Here is a 20,642-nt window from a genome sequence, read left to right as displayed (position 1 = left end):
GGAATTCATACAATAATACATCTTAATCATACATAATCCCCTTTCCTTGTCTGCAGCCTCCCATAGCCTGCCCATGGGACTTCATGCATTTTGTCATATATGTTAAGGCCTAGTCAAGTTTATGTACCCATATGTCCCTCAGTGAGAGTCTATCCACTGGAACCTGTTCAACAGAGCCTGAGGCAAGGGTTAAGTACTAACAGTGTAATTGGAACAATCAAGCCCAAGGCAGGGAAGGAGTGAAGAAGGGGTTGAGATAATGTGATGAGCTGCACCCATTAGAGTGAGCTGCCCAGAGACCCTGCAGGTCACTCAGAAGTTGGAAGTTTTTGTTTGTTTGCTTGGTTGGTTGGTTTTCTTTTAATATTACAGTACAGTAATTACAGTAATGTACAGTAGTTCATAAGAGAGGGAAAGGTAAAAATGTTCTGTCTGGCTCTCGTTCAGCTCTTGTTTTCCCTTCTGCAGGATTTGCACTCAGGGAGCTAATTTTGTACTTCCTATACACACCATCAACCTTTGCTGCCCTCAGGGAGCCACCTTGTGGCAATGCTTCATTCAAATCTGAAAACGGAAGCATAATCTGGAGCTGATGCAGCACTGACCTGGTAAAACAGAGAAAAGGAATGAGGCTGTCTAATGTTCGTGGCCCCGTGCAGGTGTCTATTCGATTATAAAAGTGAGCACGACAAGGCAGAACTCAGGAGTCCTTTTCCCAACCAACCTGGCCCTCGTCCCCCACAGACGTCTCTTCTAGGGGATGGCGCCCTTGTTCTCACTGCTGAACTTCAATCAAGGAAGCATCAGTCTGGACAACGGCTCCTGGAATAGCCTGTGAACTTCTCCTCCTTGCTTTCTTTGATGTAGTCTTCATGAGACAGAAGGATGGAAAACGGCATTTTCCCCAACTCTGATGCTGTCCATCGTTCAGCTCTCAAATCAGATCACCCACTAAGAAAGGCTTTCCCTAACACCCCATCACAAGCCAGACCTCCTGTAACACCCTTACCGCCCCCTTTTATTTCTTCTTGTTATGTGTATGTTGTATACTGTCTGTCTGCCCTGATATAATGCAAACTCTATTCGGGTATAATGCATCCATCATCATTCACCCTTCATTCACAGCATGGAATGCAGGACGGACTCTGTAAATGTTCATATTTAGGCCCTACTAGAGTTCAAAATGACTTTAGGAATCAGCCTTTTACCTGCCTCCCCCGACTTTTTTTTGAGACAGGACTTCCTTGTACCCCCAGATGGCTTGGAATTCACTATGTAGACCAGGCTGGCCTCTCAATCTCACAGAGACTTGCCTGCCTCTGCCTCCCATATGTTGGGATTAAAAGCATGCACCACCATGGCCAGCAGCCTCTATTTTTAAAAATTAAACTTCTGTCTTTGTTTTGTTCGGTTTCTTGGGTGTTTGTGACAGAGCCTCACTATGTCACCTGGGCTGGCCTGAAACACATGATCCTCCTGACTCAGTCTCTTGATAATAGAGATTACAGGTTTGTTGCTAAAGTTCCTTCCCTGGGGGAGATGTAACCAATACCCACTTCCTCTTCCCTTGGTCCCAAGGACAATCTGTGGTACAGTTCCACCTAAGTTCACTCTGGGGAACCAGTGATCTTCATTGGGCTTATTTACAGAGCAATGGGTAAGGGGTTACTTAGAGGAGTATGGGGGCTCACCCAGGAAAGTCTTCATCCAGCATAGAGGAAGGCTTCCCCATAGCCATATAGATGGAACCCCTCTTTTAGTCTTCCCCAGATTATATACTCCAGCCCTTCCCCAAGGCCACATACAGTTAGGGCCAAATCACCCACTGGTTGAGAGGTATGGCTGGATACTCAGGTGAAGGTCCTGTAACTCTCCCTGCCCCTCTAGGGGCGTCAACATTCAACAAGCCCAGCTGTGACAATTTTTGACAAGCAGGCACAGCTGAGCTCACAGTCAGGATATTGATATTAATACAATCGAGATATAGAACATTCCATTGCTATAAAGATCCTCCATATTATATTTTTATAGCTACATTTACTTCCATCTTATCGCCACCATTTTAACCCCTGGTAACTGCTAACCTGATCCTCTTCCTACTTTTTTCTAATTTCAAGAATATCATGTAACTTTCAGAGATTGGCCTTTTCACTTAGCATAATTATCTGGAGATTTATCCAAGGTAGTTATAAGTGTTATCATTTCATTCATTTTTTTAATTGCTGAAGTATTATGTGCTGTGGACATGCCAAAATTCACTTATCTATTCATTCATGGAAAGATACCTTGGTTGTCTCTAATTTGGAGCTATTATGATTAAAAGTTCTAAAAAAATGGGCCAGATATGGTGGCATACCACACACCTTTAATTTCAGCACTTGGGAGCCAGAGGCAGGTGGATCTCTATGAGATCCTGGTCTATGTAGCAAGTTCCAGATCAGCTGGAGATGAAAGGAGACCCTGTCACCAAAAGAAAGGAAAAAGAGAAGAGAGAGAGAGAGAGAGAGAGAGAGAGAGAGAGAGCAAAAAACTAAAAACACCCATGCATAGATTTTTGTGCACATGTAAGTTTTCATTTCTGTGTAACAATCAGCTGAGAGTGTACAATTTTCATGGTGGATTGTAGGTACATGTTCATTGTTTTAAGAACCTTCCTGTCTCGGGGATCATTGCAGAAGAGGGGGCAGAAAGAGTGTGAGAGCCAGAGGTGGTGGATGACCACAAGGAAACAGTTTTCCAGACAGCTGGTCAGTTACTCATGAACTCACAGCAACAGTGACAGCATGCACAAGCCCCACACAAACTCAAGTCAGAAAAATATCCCAGCATAGACTTGAGGAAGTGGGTAAGAAGCTCCAACCCCACCCAAGCACCTAACTGTGGCAACAGACGGCTGCTGGGAGGGGCAGAGACCGTCTCTTTCAAGCGTGGGACTCTTGGTAGGTTAACCAGGCTCCAGTGTATGGCCCCACACTGAAGGACGTTTGGAGACACAAATTAGACTCTAGAGGCCTTATTATATTTATAGTGCCTTAAATTGGTCAAGGGGAAATAAGGGGAGTTGCAGATAGGGGAGGGAATCTAAATGCCATCAAATTATATTGTATAAAAATCACAAAAATTCAATTAAAAATATTAATAGTTGAGATAAAGAACTTGCCTATTGTTTTCCATAGTGACTGCACCACTTTACAATCCCATCATCAGTATATAAGTGATCCAGTTTCTGTATATGCCCATCATGCTTGGAAAAATTAGAGTATCATTAAGGTCCTGTTAGCATGCATGGTGAGTTTAAGGATTTGTTAACACAGCCGTTCATTTGTACCCTCTGTTTAAAAGTCCGGACTCTTTGTCCCTAGTTTGGCTCAGAAAAGGGGTTACATTACTGATAGCTCAAATATTTTCCTCTAAGATGACAAGAAAGGAAATTTATGTGTATCAGTTCATGAATGTATTAGCCAATTTTAAACAGGGTCAGAATAGATGGGGGTACCCCAAAGTTATGGATAGCAATGACAACTGAAGTAGAGGCCTTGATCTTCCACAGGGAACTGACACTCAGGCTAAACCAGGAAGGTGGGAGCATCTTCACCACGTTTCATCGTCCTCAGCTAGAGAGAGTCTGCAGATGGGCTTGGCTGAAGCACAGAAATGCCTGCTTTCGTACATTTTATCTTGTCTGAGCCCAACCTGGCCTAAAAGCTGCTGCTAAGAAGCAAAAACTTGGCTTTAATGTTTGTGCCTGAGATTTTGATTCTTTGGGGGCTGAACAAGACAGAAGAGAGAAGCAACAAAGCTGTCTTCAACTCCTTTCATAATTCTCCACCATGCTGTAGTTCCCTGCTTCCACTTCATCCTCTCCTCCCCACCTTTCCCTCCACTACCCTTCTCAAACTATGTTTCCTAACAGCTCAGTCATTGTTACCTTATGCAACACATGCTTATATAGTGGTTACTAGTTCCTATGTGTGTGTGTGTGTGTGTGTGTGTGTATGCTCTATTAAAACTTATAGCAATCCTATAATACAGGAATTACTAAAGACTTAGTTTCACAGATATAGGAACTTAGTCACAGCATAATCAGGTGACTTTCTCAAGGTCCCATGGCTCATAAGTGATAGAGATGGGAGTTCAACCCAGGCATTTGATTTTAAACACAATGCTTTTTATCATTTACATTAAAGTTTACTCATTGACAAACATGCTTTAAACTTTTATTGTCCACAAAGTTCTGGATATTTCAGCAAGAAATAACACCTTCAGGTGAAGGAATGAAACATTCCCACATGTGGTAATTCAGATAGCTGGTGGCACCTACAGTAGCGATACCACCACTCCTCGGGAGTTCTTTATCCATATCAGATCCTGTCACTGAGTTAAAGGATGCACAGGTCCCACACAAGTAAGAGTTCAGTGTACACAACAGTTCTAGCCTGTGCAGATTAACATAGCTAAGGTTTAGGTAAAGGAATTACTCTGCACCAGAGGCTATGGGAGAAGTTGAACTTGTTAACAACAGTGCATGATAGGCAATATTAACTCCCCTTTAGAGATTAAGAAATTGATGTGTTGGTGGAAGACGGATGAATAACTTTATAAGTCACGTGACTTGAAAAGAGTCAGCCCCAGCTCTGGTTGAATCCAACATTTGGTGTCTTCTTACTATACAACATTGAATACAGAAAGATTAAAGTTTCTACCTCTGTGTACTTTATTTGGGGTCAGGGCATCAATTATCGTAAGTGGCAAAGTAAGAAAAGAACCTTCCATTTCCTCACCCATGAGTCAGCTATTCCTCCAGATTTTCTCAACTTATACTGTGGGACCACCCTTAGTCTTAAAGCCCAGTTCAATGACCTAGGATTTTGACTTTATTTTTCCTTACCCTCTCTCCTTCTTGCAACTTACCAAGACTTGCATATTCTATCTCTGGGGCCCATCATGAGTCACCTACTCCTGTCCCTCTCCGCCTGCAGCCCCTCCAGGCCAGCACCGTCCATTGCCCTGGCTACACTGACAGCACTGTATGCATTCTACCTCATACCCCTGATACCTCCATGCAAAAGGTCTATGTTATCTTAAAACATGATTTGCATCTTGTCCCTGTCTTAGCAGAGTATTCTGGCTGGATCTGAAGCAACGTTCAAGCTTTGTCACCGATCCCAAGCCATGGAAGAACAGGTCATGCTCTTCCATAATCTGGATCCTTGCCTGATTGTCTTCCTGACCCTTCCTACAGTTGTCACCTCAAGAGACCCACTGAGTCTGAAGTGGACATCCCCCTATACTAAGATTAGATATTCCAGTTCATCCCTTTGGTCTCAGTTGAACCCCTGGCATATAGGAAGCACTCAGCATGAGCCCTTGTTATTTTCTTCATTGTTTCTGTGGTCAAGACTCTAAAAATGCATGCTTGTTGACCGGGTAAATGGAGTGGGAAAGAGGAGCAATATCAAAGTCTGAATCCCAGAACTTTCTAGAAAAGGCTAGGTATTTTGGAGGAAAAAATAATATAGATTTACAAATTCTCTTTCCTCCTTAAAATAAACATTATTACTATTAATTGTCACTCTAAAGGGCTAAGTGCTGAATGGAAGTAAACTTTATAATAACAACACAAAATATATTTTTTACATTACAAAAACACTTAATAGGGGCTGGAGGGATGGCTCAGCAATTAAGAGCACTGGCTGTTCTTGTAGAGAACCTGGGTTTGGTTCCCAGCACTGACATGGCAGCTAACAACTGTCCATAACTCCAGTTTCAGGGGATCAAACACCCTCTTTTGATTTCCACACTCATTGCACAGCACAGGTACACTTACATACATACAGGTGCACTGACACACATAAAAAATAAATAATTTTTTAAAAAATACAATATATGTCGTTAAGAGCAGATTCTAAGCCTGTCTGGATTCCTGTGCCCTTAATTATTTTATGACTCAGCAACAAATACTTAAAACTAGTTTTGGTGTTGATTTCAATTTTCAAATCTCTTTGCTAACACAATAGGGAAAGTTTCCAAAGACATGAGAAGAAAAGAAACAAAGATGAATTGGTCACAGGATAAATGACGTGTGAACTGGATCATTAGACTTTGTCCCATTAAACCTTCCTTTTCACAGAGATAGAGATGATAGTCCCAAGGCCTTAGACTCAACGTGGTTCAAGTCTGGACTCTCCTTTGAAAAATAGTGCCCAGAGGTATCCATCACAGAATTACTTGTAATATTTCATGTCCAATGCCAAGGGTGTGGTTCACTACACTGTATAACAGCTTTTTGATGAAATAATGTAAAGTTATTAAAATAGCACTAGCAAAGAAATCGCTTGCTATTAGAATATCAAATGGATCAAGGAAGTCTATAAATGACATGCATTAACTGTTCATCACACTAGCACTCATTAAACTGTTGCCTTGGGCTGGACATTATTCCCCATTGAGGGACAGAGGAAGCTTGGGACAAAGCTCTGATCTATGGCACAATGCCATTGACCCCCAAGGTCTTCCTACTGATCAAAAAGTCAGGATGGAAACATCCCCAAATATTAATAATGTACACCACTTGGGGCTTTCTCACTTTGATCCTCTGTATTTTGAAAATGTTTCTAGAATTTTTTAAAAACACTGCTGTTCTCTTCCAAAGTTTTGGTGAACTTTTTTTTTCTATTTATTATTTTTATTTTATGTGTATGTGTGTATTCCCTGCATGTAGGTAAATGCACCCGTGTCATGCAATGCCCGTGGAGTACAGAAGTGAACTTTTAACAGGCAGCTGCTATGGGTCATGTCATGTCCCCTTCCCTTGAAAACAAGTAAATAAAGAACCACACCCCGTGCCTTGCCTGGGTCACAGGCTCAGCTGTCCCCTGTAAGTGGATGCTCTGACCTATGACCAGAAGGTTGTGGGTGGTGGCATGGGTGCTGTGTTTGGTGTTGTTGTAGCTCCTTTGGGCTGATAAACTATCAATTAAGTATTTCCCTTTTTTAAACCCCTAAATGACAAGTGTCTTTGTGGCCAGGTGATAGTTCAACTGTCACTGCCAACATGAACGGTCCTGGGGACACTTATTTTTAGTTTACTGTCTAAGCAAGTACCAGGTTGAGTAACCAGGGACCTTGGGGCCCAGCATTCCTGAATCCAAGCATGAAGCTTTGGAAGGAAAAGTGAGACAAGCTGAGTTCCTCAGAGATGACCACTAGCTTTTCTCCCGGAGCAACACAGAAGTAGAGCTCTGGTCTTGGGTGAGAAGACTGCAATGCACTTTTTACAAAGCTGTGTGTTATACACATATTTTAAAGACAGAGGCATGTTAATTCCATTTGGATCAATGTGGGCCCTGGCAGCCTCAGGGAACAAATTATAACAAGGCTGATAATATACATAGCAAGGGGGATAGATATCTGTTATAAAGCCTGTTTAGCAGTCTGCTCCTCTTCAGCTACCAGAGCCTCGAGAATTCATTAGGATCTGCCATTCTCTGTGGCATACATGGGCCTATGAAGCAAGAGTTCACCATCTGCTGCCCAAGTTGTTGGCATGATACCAACCAATGTTTCCCAGGGATATAATCCTGAGTGACATGACACAGGAATCTCTAATGGGTGGTCAATCAGTTTCACCTACCTAAGCTTCCTAATTTCATGTCCTATTTTAAACCAAATTATTTAGCTTTTTATCTGTTTATATGAGCTACCCTACCGCCTTCTAACATATATGCATGTATGAGGTATGCTATAGGTATGCTTTTATTTATTTGCATAAATTCTCAAAGTCAGTTCCTTTGCTAGAACCCAAAGAACTCCACCTAAAATGAGTCATAGCATATTTCTTTACATATGTCCATCGATGCCAACTCTGGACAGAAGGGCTTTCCTCTTCCCCAGACATTTTCAATGAAGAGAGATAGTTTTCCTTCTCAAACAGGAACTGTGCCATGTTGGGTTTGGTGAAGTCATCAGTGATTTTTTTTCCCTTCCCTTTTCTATGAATGCAAACTTCATACTGTTTTCCTAACCAAAAGTATCCAAGCAACCAACCTCAGAGGAGTACTTCGGTCAGAAAAGGGTTAGTAAGGGCCTTGTCACCTCAGGCTCCTGTGGCTCCAGGATCTAGCTTTTCTCATCCCATGGTTCCCCAACTAATAACCAGACCCTGGTACTGACCCTTTAGAAGAGCCCCAGACTCCATGAATTATTTGATGTAAAAAAATCAATATTCTCGGTGGCACTGAGTCCTGTCAAAGGCAGTAGTAGAAGACCTAGCAGCATTCAACACGGTATGACCCCCTTATCGTAGTCATACACAGACAATAGAAGCTTGAATGTTAAAAGTCTAGATGATGACATTACTGACCCCATCTGCCACTGCTGCCGGTACTACATACTGAGCTGTGTTGTGTCCTCACCAGATTCGTATATTGTAAGCCAATTATCAAGGTGATGGCATTGGGAAGTGGGGATGCTGGGAAGGTGATTCAGGTGTAAGAAATTTCCCTCATGAATGAGATTAGTGACTGTGCTGGTTAGTTTTAAATGTCAATTTACCACAACCTAGAATAATCTGGAAAAAGAGCCTCAATTGAAGAATTGCCTAGATTAGGTTAGACTGTAGGCATGTGTGTAGGAGGATTGTTTTAATTATTGATTGGTGTGGGAAGACCAAACACGCTGTGGTCAGCAACATTCCCTGGGCCCTTGGTGTCATGGACTACATAAGTGAAGAAGCAGCTAGCCAAGCATAAGCAACCTAGCAAGCAGGTAGCTTGGGTACATTTGTTTCCCTCCACTCTTGACTGTGGATGTGCTGTGACTAGCTGCTTGAGTTCCTGCCTTGACTGCTGCTCAACAATGGACTGTAACCTGGAATTGTTAGCCAGTAAAACCCTTTCCTCCCCCATGTTGCTTTTGGTCAGAGTATTTGTCATAGCAACAGAAATGAAGTGGTTTTCTAAGGAGGCCCCGAAGAGCTGGCTTGTTGTACCTGCCATGTGCAGATGTAGAAAGAAGGCACCATCTGTAAAAAAGTGAGTCCTTTCCAGATACTGAATCTTCTGGCACCTTGATCTTGGACTCCCAGGCTCCATGACTAAGAGAAATAAGTTTCTATTGTTTGTAAACTACCAAGTCTATTATATTATGTAGCAGCATCTCAAATAGATGAAGGTGATGGGCAATATTTTATATCTTCATAATATACATTTATTTTCAAGACATCTCTGGCTTCCTTTGATATAGATTACAATCTAGAAAGGTGAGAAGGGCAATAATGTTCTCCTTGTGAATGTGGAAGCAAAAGTAACCATCGGTAGCAGCATATTGACTCCCGGGGCGCTATTACTGACAGTAAGAACTGTAGACATGGAAATGAAAGCATCAGACTTCTCTCCCAGGTCTCATCAGATCACAACAATAATGTTTATTGCATCTTCCCTTATGCGTTTCAAATTTATTGAAGTAGGTGCTACTGTCCATATTTAAAAGTTTACGAGAAACTCAAGTCTCAAAATGATTAAGGAAATGGCCCACAACCACATAAACGGTAAGTAGCAGAGCCAGGATGTGAATCCAAGTAGTCTGACTCCAAAGTCTTGCCCTAGACCAGTAAGCTACATCTCTGTTAGACTGTTTCTGAAGAAAAACTCCTTCAGAATAAATAGACAAGACCTCAGAGCTCCTTCTGGTTCTCACTGGACTCCTTGCTTGCAACTCATTTTAGTCTGGAGTAAACATCTCAGATCCACTAGGAATAAAAGTGGTTTCTCACTGATATTTCCATTTTGGAGGAGAAGATGGAAGAACTCAAAGGAAAAGGGTACTTGAGTCCTACCCACAGACACAGCTGGATTAAGGATTTGAGTAAAGATTCAGCCCTAGAACACTCACAATGCTCCCAACCCGGGTGTGTTGCCTCTCCTGGAAGTGTCAAACCAGCAGAAGTAGCAGCCGGGAAAATGTCAAGGATGCAATAAATCAGTTGAAACCAAGCCCGACTTCCTTCTGTTGTGTTCATCTTGCCATTACCATCTCCACAACGCGGCAGGTATGAAAATGTGACAGGAAATCCAAGAGTCTAGGCTTGCAACGTAGGTTTAGATAGCTAGAACCGAAGATCAAAAATTGGATACAACTCGGCCTCATTCAAATGACACCATAGACATTTGAAAGAGGCTTTGCTCATGAACAACAGGAGATGAATGGTAAACTCAAGGACCAAGGTCAAGGGCAGACTCTACCCTCTTTCAGAACTTATTTTCCTTATATAAAGCCTTTTCCTTTGGATGCTCTTTTAGTTTGCTTTTCTGGTGTGATAAAACACTGACCCAAACCAACTTGTGGAGGAAAGGGTCTATGCCATCTTACATTTCCAGGCAACAGTTCAACATTGAGAGAAGTCAGAGCAGGAACTCAAGGCAGGAACCTGGAGTCAGGAACTGAAGCAGAGACCCTGGAGGAGTGCTGCTTACTGGCTTGCTCAGGTCCCTGGCCTGCATAACTAGGGATGGCATCGCCCAAGATTGACTGGGCCCTTCAACATCAATTAACAATTAAGAAAATGCCTCACAGACATGCCCACAGGACAATTTGATGGAAGCAATTCCTCAGCTGAGGTTTGTTCTCAGAAGTCTTCAGTTTGTGTCAACAAAAACTAGCCAGCACAGATGCTCACTGCCCTAGACCACCATGCATCTCCAGAGCTGGGTCTTCCAAGAGTTCCATTTAAAACTCTGCCCTGACTGACCAAGACACTGGGCTATTTTGTTTTTTATTAGAAAAGACAAATTAAAGTATATTTTCCCCATAGTTATTTATCCACTTCCAAGTTTTAGTGACTACACTGAAACCAATTAACTAATTCATAATTTAGATGCTACTGTATAGGAAATGATTTAGTAAATATATCCTGAGAGAACTCTTGCAGTTTTTCCTGATAACAACTGATAGTATTTTGAGGCACACCGAGAGACTGCAAAACTAAAGATGTTTAGTGCTTACCTTTATACCAGTCCCCTCAACTTTTACAAAGGATCTTGTGACTGTGACTTGTGTGTTATAATATTAGTATCCACTGTGTAAAGATGTTTTATTTAAAAAATGTTTTTGTGAGGCTGGAGAGATTGCCCATCAGTTAAGAGCCCTGGTTGCTCTTGCAGAGGATCTGGGTTTAAATCCCAGCACCTACATGGCAGCTAACAACAGTCCAGTTCTGGGGGATCTGACTCCTTCTTCTGGCCTCTATGGGCATTACATGCCATGCATGCACTTACATACATGCAGACTTAACATACACATAAAATAAAAATAAATACATTTTTAAAAGTTATTGTGAATTGTGACTCATATTTTGAAATAGCGTGTAAGTTATTCAATATATTTAGACATGTGTATGCAGGATTTAGGCAATGTTGGGAATATATGCATATTTGCAGACCCCTGATAGTTGCTCTCAGCTTCCCCAGAAGCTATTTGCAACCATTGACTAGGAATAGTGAATTTAAGAAATTTAAGAGCACATTGAAATCTATAGTTGATTCTCATGTCCTCCCTCTTTATATCCAACCTCTTGTTTTCTGGGAAGCAGATGTTAAAGTAGAATTAAGAGTACAAAAGGTATGGGGTAGAGAAACACCTGTGAAAAAAATGAGTACAGGATTGGATGTGGAGGAGCTGAACAAGCATGATGTAGTCTGTTAGGCCAACAGGATTATCTACTGGAGCTGAGTCCTAATCAGACATAAGTATCCAGATCTTTCTTCCATGACTCAGTCATTAGCTGGGATCATTCTGAATAGTATGTCTTGGACTCAAAAGCTGAAAGAAGGGCAGCTCCCTGAATACCCTCCTAGCAGCTGCTCAGTGAGCAGCTACTGGAGGAGGATCTGAGCAGTGTCTCCATTTGCCACACCCCACATTTCCTTCTAAATTCATAAGGCAATTTGGCCCATTAAGGTTATGGGGACAACATAACTTTTTAAATGACAGTATGTAGTTTCCTTGGGAAACAGGCTATCACTGAGCCAGAAAGAAAAAAAAAATGACAAGCCACACGGGAATATAATTGCATTGACTAATGGGCCAGGTGCTCCCAGGCTATGAGACTGCATTTAATTAAAACAGAATCCCCTGCAGAAAGAGCTAAAAGCAAATCTGAAACAAGATCAGAGGAGGGCTTGCTTCAGGAGTCTGGTTATAATCTGTGATATTTAGTCATGAATACTGGTGATTCACTATAGGGACAGTTAAGTGTGTTGACGGAAATGAAGCAACATAAGGCAGGAAATGACCTAGGGAAGACAGCTCGGATGTGCAGAGACTATTCCAAGTATCAGGTCTAAACAGCTCTAGCCCCTTTTCTTAGCCTAGTCAGTGAGGTGTGTTCAGCACATGACATGAGGAAGAGGCTGGGAGGGACACAACTCATTGGAAATGTCTGGAAAGTCTAATCTGAGAACCAGGGCATGTCTTACTGGTCTGGTGTCAAACATCGAACCAGTTAATCTCCAAAGATGCATCTTTCAGAAGCTACCATGGCGGTTTCTAAACAGTAGAGGAGAGAACAAGTGAAAGAGAAACTGGCTGGTTCATCCTACCCCTGCATCCATCCCTCCTGAAGACGAATATCCATACTTGCCTGTTTTCTACATTAGGATTTTGGATAAACCACAGTGGAAAAAGGTTCTTTAATGAGAGCAAATGGTCAGATAACTGCAGTTCCTAGTTCACATCTGAACCATACCGAGAAAGAATCTCATAAGAATTCATACTTAAAGAAAAGCTATTCAGTATACCTCCTGATAGGACATATAGACAGAGAGAGGAAGGCAGGAGGGAGGGAAGGAGAGAGGAAGGCAGAGAGAGAGAACTGATAGATGACACACACTTACCAATATACTAGTATATGATATTATAATACACAAATAGATCACAGAAAATGATATGATAAAGAATAAATAGACTAAAAGTGTTTGTACTTTCTTTCTTTCTTTCTTTCTTTCTTTTTTTTTTTTTTTTTTTTTTTTTTTTTTGAGACAGGGTCTCCCTATAGCACCAGCTGATCTGGAAGTTGTCATGTAGACCAGGCAGACCTTGAGCTCATGGAGGTCTACCTGCCTCTGCCTCCTAAGTGCTGGGATTAGAGGTATGTGCCATACCACACCCTGGTGTTTTTTTCTGATACCCATAGGATCATCTTGATTTCTGTGTGTGGCCACTCCTCCACTGTGGATTCTCACAGTCCTTTTTTGTGATAGAAAGAATGTTGGCAAAGAAAGGAATGACCTTCCTTCTCTAACATGCATAGATCTACCTCACTACATTTTGGCAGCTTCAGAGCCTCTGAGATGGTGGCACTCACTACCCTGGCCTGTTTCTTCTTCTGAATTAGGCCATGGGCCTGGGATACAGTGAATAGACTGTAGTTGATTATTAAGCTGGAAAAAGAGAATATAAAGGCCTTTTCCCCAAGCACATGAAGTCTTTTCTCCTTTCTCTTTAAACACAAATGAAAGCCAGTCTAGGAAGAGGTAAGATTTTCAAAGCCAAATCCCAATTAATTGCCAGTGTTTGAAATTAACAAGTAGACTTGACAGTTTAAATGAGGAAATACTCTAGAGCTCGATTCTGAAAGACAATTAAAACAAAACCATTGTCCAATTTCTGGGTAAAGGACTCGGTCTGAGGGTATCAGTTCTGAGCAGGGTGAGTTTTTATGGGGACAGGATATTTCAAGGTCTGAACAAGCAAAAGCAAAGATTGCCAACGCCCAGGGAAATAAGGGGGTATGAGACAGAAACCAGATGTGTCTGTGTCAGTACTGTGACTCAGCTTCTATTTCCACTACTGATAAATGGAGCAGCATTTCCAGGTATGCTATGTTTGGTTCAAACCTAAACTTGGACATTAAGTATAGCCTTAAAGTTACCAAAACAGCATCGCTCTAAGCCGCAATCATTCCACATGAATTGAAAAAAGAAATTAAAATTGGATGCGTGACAAAAATGAAATGTACGCCCGTGGGCTTCCCACACAGCCTGTGAATGCCCCTTCACTTTCAACACAATCTGGGAGGGGAGGCCTGCTTCTGTTTCGACAGCTCTCTTTGCCTCAGGACCTGCTTTCAGTGCTATTTCCCCAGCGTGTTCCCCCACCTCTCCTTCCCTTACATCTCTGTCCCCCACTCTCCTCTTCTAAATCCCCATAGGCCAATCTATCTTTCCAACCTCACCCCAAATGCATGTACAGACTTTGTCCAAAGCCTCCCCAGTGAGCAATATCTTTTTCTGGGGGTAGTAATCACTGACTCATTGCCTCCTTCCTACCACAGTTTCCAAAACACAGTGCTATTTCACTCTTGTCTCTATGCAGATCTGCAGATCTCATAAGGCCTTGGCCACCATGTACGTAAACACTCTTACTGGGGAATCCCTCCTTGACTATCAAATACTCTGACACTTAAAAAAAAAATTCATGCATGTATACAATGTATTGTGATCATCGTCATCCCTTTGCTATTCTCTGTCGCCTCTTTCCTATTCCTGCTGACCCCCTTTATCTTCTCAGAGAATCTCCATCCTACTTTCATGTCTTTGTTTATCCATCCAGGTCTCACACAGGCAGCCATAGCTGCTGTATGCTCATGACTGCAATTCACAATGGTCATGGCATATCCAGAAAACATTCACAGCGGTCCTCTCCATCCTCCAGCTCTTACAGCCTTTCTACTTCCTCTTTTGCAATGTTCCCTGGACCCTAAAAGAAGTGAAATAGATGTTCCATTTGGAGCTGAGAACTCAACAGTCACTCACTTTGACACTTTTGAGACTCTGTCCACTACACAAAGGGCCTTTTCTGATCCAGGCTACAGCAGCATTAGTCTATGGGTATATACATACATATTTAAAAGACAATTTGACTACATGTCCATTTAATAAAACATCAGTAATTTGTTGCCCCATAGGGCTGGTGGCCTCCATAGGCTTTTGGTGCAGTTTTCAGAACTGGCCCTCTTCTGAGTCTTCCTCGCCAAACCTCTGAAGGAAGTAGAATTCAAGGAACTGTTCAGAATCTGCTGTTTTCTGCATCATGGTCAACAAAGGAAAACATACTTCTGCTATTCAAATGAGACCCCAGGTCCCTTAGAGAAATGACACTATAGCATCAGATGATGTGTAGTGAATCATGTCTTCTTTTTACCACCTGGGCCAGAAAACTGTATTCTAAAAATGAGCCAAGCCTTTCTCTGAATCAGGTAGCTGAGTTCTACTCCTACTGCCCCAGGCTCTGTGAAACGAAGTAAGAAATTTAAATGTGAGCAGTAGAAAAGGGGCTGGAAATTCATATCCTTGAACAGGGAGGACATTAAGATTGCCAAGGTGTTGTTTAATGTAAGCAGCTCCTCTCCCACCAAATTCATGCAAGGCAACATCTTTAAGATACTGCAGAGCTAGGGTCATTAATTTGATGTTGATGTGACTGACTTCAGCAAAGTCAATCAGATTCCCCTGTAACTGTTCCCAAATTCTTATTGTGGTTGCTCTAAATTGGGTCTTCCTACTTCTAGATATTCTCTCTTTCCTCTGAGATGATTCTTTGAGTCCTCCGAAGTTGGAAAATCAGTCTCCTGGTGACACAGAATGAGCTTGGGATTCTCTTCTGCATTCGTGCGTTTCTGTTTCAAGGCCCAGACTGCTCCCTGTAATTTCCAGAAATGGCCCTGGTATGCTCCCAGCTTTCATGTCTACCAGACTTTATGTACCCGGCCCTTGAATTCAGAAGCAGCAGGCACTGTGACGAGGGAGGGAGGAGGGAAGCTGGATAGGAGAAAAAAGAGTGGAAATGAGAGAATCTTAGGGGGCCTAGGAAACCTACAGGGAAAAATGATGCCCTAGAAACCCTATGAGAAATGCCCATAGCATCTGAATGTTAATGCATATGTGTACTTGGGAGCTGCTTGGCAGGGAACACAGTACCAGATAGAAGAGACCTCCCTTAGAGTGACAAGCATGCCATACAGCACTCATCAAAGAAGCTTCTTTTTGCAACAGATAAAGGCTACTTCAGAGTTGCACATCTGGTCAGGCCCAGAGAACATATGCCTGGGAGATGTCCAGTAGTAGATGACCCATCTGCAGTTGAATCTCTACAACTAAGACTCATGGAACATAGTGGAATAAGGGGTAGAGAGAGGGCTACTACACCCTTCAACTCTCACCAGTGAGGCTTCCATGTACATCAGAGCTCGATGCACACAGAAGGCATGGCTGGCCAAGCTGTGGTGAATAAGAGACTGTAGAGTGTAGGATGGGACTCCTATATGGAACCTCACCCACCCACAGCTCAGGGACCATTGTGGAAGAGGAGGCAGAAAGGTTGTAAGAGTCGGGGCAGGTTCACGAACACAGGAGGTGGAGGTCTCCAGGCCACTGGAGTCTTGTTCATGTGAGCCTGTGGCAGCAGTGGTGTCTAACGTGGGACCCATGTCAGCTTAATTAAACAAGGGCCCAAAGGGGAGGTGAGAAATAGGTGGCAGGCCAGCACTAGATTGAGAACTATTTGAGACTTATTGCTGCTGGGTGAGGGAGAGTATGACTTACATACGACCACTGGATGGGGTGATTAGACTCCAGTGGATGCATTTACACTGAAGGACATTTGGGTACCTACACCTGAATGAATAGGACTCAGCATGTATGGCAGAGTGCATAGGGCTCAGTGGGGGGATGAGGGGAGGCATGGATGGGGAAGGGGGTTTGGATGTGAGTGGGAAATGTATGACATTTTAAAAGCTCAATGAAAAAGTGAAAGGAAAGAACAAAAAGGAGCACCACACTGAGCCTTCACAGCTCCACCAAGGTGATGAGTCGCTCCACAGCAGCCTTCCTTAAGGGAGGTATTGAGAAGTTCTTTGGTCTACCACATGCTTCACTTTTTAGAAGAGGAAATGCCTTCTCATCTTCTGGAACTTCTCCATGGTTGGGCTGAGTGTTTTTGAGAAACTATAGGACTTAGGAAAGGATTCCCATTCATACCTCCCACTGAAACAAACAGAACAAGAGGGCACATGAAGCAGTCCCTGTGAATAAAAGAAATGCCCCATCTGAAATGATGTCAGTGGGACTATGGATGGGAAAAGTTTGCTTATGCAGATACTAGGTCTCAAAGGAATTGCCTTCCTTGTGGTGCCACATGATTTCCCTATGGTGCACTGCAGATCATCCAAGGGCCTTTCTCAACTTGTCCAATCATGTTTAGAAATCAGCTTCTGCCTCTAGGGAGTTTCTCAGCAGTGCATGAACACCCCAAGGTTGACCCATGAATATTACACAAGCCCAGAGCTAGACAATCACAGTGATGGAGTAACTGTAAGTAAATCCAGCTTCTGAGGACTAACTTCCAGAAAATCTACATGAAACAGAGTTTAGAGAATCAAAGCATCCAGGATCCTATTCTCTGTATATCAGGACATTGATCAAATAAATGGAGTATTTTTGTGTGAAACAGATCCTTGGGCTGTTAATTAGCATTACTTCTGTGGCCACCCAGATCTGTAGACTCACAATCTTTGATGTTCACACTATCCTAACCTCCTTAGAGAGCATAGATTACACAGCACTTTTCTAACACATGTCCCCAGAACAAATAGTTACTTTTGTACATCACTGAGTATATCTGGTGCCCCAGATAGCAGAATCCTGGAGAGAGTTAATTTACCTCACCCACATAGTATGACCCAGTATATGTAAGCACCAGGCACAGAAATGAGCTCTAGCTTAAGTAAATCAGAACATAAAATAAAAGGGGTGGCAAGATGGCTCAGCAGATAAATGCACTTGCTGCCAAGCCTGAGGACTCCAGTTCCATCCCTGGAGCCCATATGGTAGAAGGAGAGAACTAACTTCTAAAAACTGTCCTCTGACTTCCACACATGCGCGCGCGCACACACAAACACACACACACACACACACACACACACAAATAAATAAATGTAATTTTTCTTTAGAGAAGAAGGGGTTGAATGATGGACAGCCACAAGAGAAAGTATCCATTGCATACTTCAATCTTTCCCCCCAAATCCAACTCCATACTTTATTCCCCTTTTTTAAAAGTTATTCTTCTCATTAAGATTTTAATGTGGATGTAAATGAAATTCTTTTTTTAAAAACTAAGTTTCCATTTTTTTAAGAATAAAGATTAGTGCACAAATACAGCCCAAAGCCAACAGAAAAAATGTTTTGCCCTATCATTTCCCCAAGAAAGCACTGCAGTTGCCTAGGATAGGCTGAAAGAAAAACAAAACCGAGAAAAGCAATCCTCTGAGTTTCTAGGCTTCACAACAGGACATGTTAAACTATGTGCAACGATTTGATGTGCAAGTGTGCAGTAAACATGTACACATACATTTCTGTCTGCTGTAGCTCACCCTCGTGTACGGAGTGGATCAAGCTGCACTGGAAATGCAAAAAGGCTACACAGTGAACAGGAAATGGAGGGTGCAGTGGTTTGGACACCAGTGGAATAATAAATGCTTGGCTAATTACTTATTTTAACTGTGGCGCAGACTAAAAAAGTTGTTTTGAAATAAATGTAAGGGATGCTTGCTGCGGTATCTGTTAAGTGCCAGTTGTTTGTTTTTTTCCATAGGAGCACTGATCTGATTACACAGTGCCAGTAACATGGCCCCGCTGTCCTGCGAATCCTCTAAGAGCCAGCTGTAGCTCTAGCCATGCTGTCTGTAATTAGAGAGAGGAGCTGCTGAGCAGGTAGAAACACTTCTCTAAGGCCTACATCCTTACGTGGCTACATCATCTGCACGTGGTCCCAGTGAAGTATTTTTAAAAAGGATGTAAGCCACTGAAGACTTCACAGAAGACACGGAGATATCAGAAACTTCATGATCATCAAACTTAAACCACCTCTGTCTCGCTGCGTTTTTGCAATAGGCAGTGTGGTGGCCTCCATCCAGCCTGCCATAGTGATTTGAAACAGAAAACAGGTTGTATTTCTTCAAATTGTTCTTTGGACCAAAAACATACTGTGTGAGGGGAAGTCCACAGATGTTTGTAACTTTTACTTCTATGTGCCATCATAAGAAAGGCGTTTCATCCAGCACTCGGGAGGCAGAGGCAGACAGATCTCTGTGAGTTCAAGGCCAGCCTGGTCTACAATAGTGAGTTCCAGGACAGCTGGGGCTACAGGGAGACCCTGTCTCAAAAAGACAAAAACAAAAAAAAACAAAAAAAAACAAAAGGCGTTTCAGATGCACAGGTGGCAATTTCCAGATTTCTATCTTTTTTAGAGAATCCCGTTGTTATCTGTGAGTTTTTCTTCTTTGGAAAATAATCTAAGGCAATCTCGTAATGTGCATTTACTTGTGGATGCTAGTGGTAGAGATAAATACATGAATGCCTCGAAGGTCCTGGACTTCTTGTGACAGGTGAGGCACTGCGCTGTGGATTTGAACTGGCCCTGGGAAAGAGCTACGATGATGGACTCGTTGAGCTGCTTGTGCTTCTGCCGCGCGTGTTCTGCAGCTTTACAGTCATCCGGGTGGTCACTGTTTTCTTCTTTGTGTCTCTTCCGATTATTGGTTTTGTTTAGATCTTCATGGAGACCATCCATAAGGAACAGAAGCAGCTCCTGTGAATCCTGCTGTTCCCAATGATGACTTTAAAGTCCTTTGGACTGATGTGTCTACACTGTCCTGTCCACAGCACTTTATGATTATGCCAAATTCTTCTGCCACTTCACCTTTACACTCCAACAAAAGACCTGTTAATATCATCTTATAGCAGTTCCGTGGTGTAGTGGTTACCATGTTCGCCTCACATTTTATTGCCTTTGGAACTTTTCGAACTCCTATTCTCTTTTAAAAACCTGCCATTGGGACTGGAAAGCTGGCACCGCAGTTTAGGGCACTAGCTGCTCTTGCAAGAGGACCCAGGTTCAGTTCACAGTGCCCACATGGCAGCTGACAACCACCCTTAACTCCAGTTCCAGGGGATCCAATGCCCTCTTTTGGCCTCTGTAGGCATTGCATGACATGGGTGCACTTACATAAATGCAGGCAAAATGCTCATACACATAAAATAAAAATAAATAAAAACAATTGAAAACATTAAAAAATTAAAACCTGACATTTTACATAAGAAAAACCTTTAACTCACAGGACCCAGTTTTGAGTTATATATCCTTTACTTCTCACATTATTTGACCTTCCTTGGCCAATTCTGTCATAGTAAATATGTCATGTTCTTATATCCATTTATTCCTGATAAATAGAAATATTTATATATTCCAAGAAGAAAGTGGCTCACAAAAATTTAATTTAAAATACTTCTATCTAGGCTGGATGTGGTGGCACATGTCTTTAATCCCAGCACTGGGGAGGCAAGGCAGGCAGCTCTCTATGAGATTGAGGCCAATCTGGTCCACATAGTGAGCTCCACACCAGCTGGGGCTACAGGGAGACTCTGTCTCAAAAAAACAAAAGAAAACAACCCCCCCCACACACACACCCACGCCCACACCCACAAATGAACCAAAACAATAACAACAACAAAAATAACTTCAATGAAAAAGAAGCCTTTTTGACCCTATGAAATACCTTTGTTTTCTATGCCAAAGTTTCTTAAATTGTG

General features: G+C 42.4%; 1 pseudogene; it reads right to left on the bottom strand.

Annotated features, from left to right (window-relative positions):
- Positions 1-18,793: 18,793 nt before the first annotated feature.
- LOC103749518 lies at positions 18,794-19,819 on the bottom strand (annotated as a pseudogene).
- Positions 19,820-20,642: the final 823 nt, after the last annotated feature.

The sequence above is a fragment of the Nannospalax galili genome, unplaced genomic scaffold (assembly GCF_000622305.1).
Source record: "Nannospalax galili isolate Female #2095 unplaced genomic scaffold, S.galili_v1.0 scaffold126, whole genome shotgun sequence".
In the NCBI taxonomy this organism is placed as follows: domain Eukaryota; kingdom Metazoa; phylum Chordata; class Mammalia; order Rodentia; family Spalacidae; genus Nannospalax; species Nannospalax galili.
The sequence above is the reverse complement of the archived record's forward strand: the minus strand, read 5'-3'. Positions and strand labels throughout refer to the sequence as shown.